This window comes from Mus caroli, chromosome 5 (assembly GCF_900094665.2).
Source record: "Mus caroli chromosome 5, CAROLI_EIJ_v1.1, whole genome shotgun sequence".
Classification (NCBI taxonomy): Eukaryota; Metazoa; Chordata; class Mammalia; order Rodentia; family Muridae; genus Mus; species Mus caroli.
Genome location: NC_034574.1, coordinates 103,665,925 through 103,668,371, shown reverse-complemented (window position 1 = coordinate 103,668,371; position 2,447 = coordinate 103,665,925). Strand labels below are relative to the sequence as shown.

Below are 2,447 nucleotides of genomic sequence, written 5' to 3'. Positions count from 1 at the left end.
CCTGCCTCTGCCTCCCGAGTGCTGGGACTAAAGGCGTGCGCCACCACGCCCGGCTCTAGCTAACTTTTTTAAAGACAAGAGTTTCTTCATGAAGTCCAGGCTGACTTTATAGTTGCAGTCCTCTGAGTATTAGGATTACTATTGTGGCCTACTATATCTGGCTACTGTATTGTAGCTGCAAATTTGTTCTCTTTTAAAGCAGGTGGGACTTAACCTCTTAGTTTATTATCTTGGCTTCTATATGCTGCCTGGGTGTGTCTGCCTGTGTAGTTAATGGCTAGCCATACATCTAACACCTGCCAGTCAGAGCTAGGCAAAGAGATTGGGCTTCCTCTGTCCAGCAGTCTCTACTCTTCCTGTCATCCTTCTACAGAGTGTAGTTTAGGGACAGCACCTCATGCCACATGCCAACTTTGGGAAACTTGGTAGGTTCCTTTCCAGTACTTCCTAGATCACCTGCTATCTCTGTTTGGATGTTTCACCTAGAGCTTATGATTATTTGTAGTATGTTTCCTCTGATACAGACTACTTGGTCACTCCCACATGCAAGCCACTTTTCACTAAAGAGTAACTGCCTTCGATATATAAGTGATACCGATTTTTTTTTTTAAGATTTATTTATTTATTATATGTAAGTACACTGTAGCTGTCTTCAGACACTCCAGAAGAGGGCACCAGATCTCGTTACGGATGGTTGTTAGCCACCATGTGGTTGCTGGGATTTGAACTCTGGACCTTTGGAAGAGCAGTCGGGTGCTCTTACCCACTGAGCCATCTCACCAGCCCCCGATTTGTTTCAGAATATTTGAAAAATTGAAAAGAGTGCACATCATTAAAAGTTATTTATAATCCCATTTACAGAGAAGTCAGTGTTAAAACATGTTTTGATTTTTTAGATCATTTCTTTCTTTCTTCCCTTGTCTACCTCTTGTCTCGGCTTCTGGTACCAAACACCTTGACCAAAAGCAAGTTGGGGAGGAAGGAGTTTGTTTGGCTTACACTTCCACATTGTAGTATAACACTGAAGGAAGCCAGGATAGAAATTCAGATAGGGCAGGAACCTGAACGCAGGAGCTGATGTGGAGCCCATGGAGGGATGCTGCTTACTGACTTGCTCCACACGGCTTGCTCATCCTGCTTTCTTAAGAGAATCCATGGCCACCAGTCTAAGGGTGGCACTACCCACAATGGCCTGGGCCCTCCCACATCAATAACTAGTTAAGAAAAGTCCCTATAGTTAGATATTATGGGAGCATTTTCTCAATTAAGGTTCTCTCCTTTCAGATAACTCTAGCTTATGTCAGGTTGACAGAAGACTATTCAGCAAACTCTTTTCTGCTCTTTCCTTTCTTCCTCCTATATTTGTTAAATATGAACCACCTCTGTGCTCACTGTGGGTTGCAGGGACCAAACCCAGCCTCTCTGTAGGCCTCAAGGCCTAGAGGTAGTTCAGTACCATGCGCACGGCATAGTTTTTTGATTAGTACCAGCAACTGGTGTTTAAGGTGCCCCACTGAGGAGATTGGAAGACTCAAGTATTTTAGAGAAAGATTCCATAGCTACTGGGGAGCACTGCTACTTGAGACCTGCTGAGATGACAGGGACAGTTTTCAGATGGAGATCTGTCTGACTCTGCTTTCATGATTTTTGATTGTTTTATTTTTTTTTTAATCTTTATTTTTTTGGAGAGGGTCTCACTATGCATGCCCAGGTGGTCTCCCACTATGACATCTTTCTGCTTCTGTTTTCAGAGTGTTGGGATTACAAGCATGTTCTACCCAGCTTTAAGGTCTCCTAAATTTTTTTTTTTTTTTTTTTTTTTTTTTAATTTAGACAGGGCCTTATTCTATAGCCCTGCCTGACCTAGAACTCACTATGTAGACCAGGGTAGCTTCAACTTAGAGATATCCACCCACCTCTGCCTCTTGAGTGCTGGGATTAACGACATAGACCACCAAGCCTTGGCTATTTATTTTAGGATAGTTTTTGGTTTATAGCAGAACAGAAATAAGGTGAAGATTGTCCAAATCAACTGTTTTCTTGTCTTTCACATGTCACATGTGCAGCCTTAATCCTGTTGACACCACCCACAGGGGTTCACTTGTTTAATTGATCCTGCATGGACATTCTTGTAATCCAAAGTACATGCTGGGATACCCTCTTGTTTCTATGCTTTTTGTAGGTTTAGACTGCCATGATGATCAGATAAGACATGCTAAGTTCTACCCATCCCTCCCCACTTCTTGTAACCACTGAACATTTTCTGTCCTCATAACTTTGCCTTTTACAGAATATCAGATGCAGGTAACTGAAACCATGTAGCTTGTACAGATTGAGGTCTTCTACTTTATTTAAGTCTTACTTAAATAACATACATATTTCATTTGCATATAAGCACATATACAAACATGTGTGAATGCATGTACATATGTACATATATATATATA

The 2,447-nt window shown here is 41.6% G+C and overlaps 1 protein-coding gene across 13 annotated transcripts in view; it reads left to right on the top strand.

Moving 5' to 3' along the window:
• Window positions 1-2,447, top strand: part of Ep400 (E1A binding protein p400) — a 106,818-nt gene that overhangs the window by 27,810 nt on the left and 76,561 nt on the right. The gene's annotated exons all lie outside the window — the stretch shown is intronic.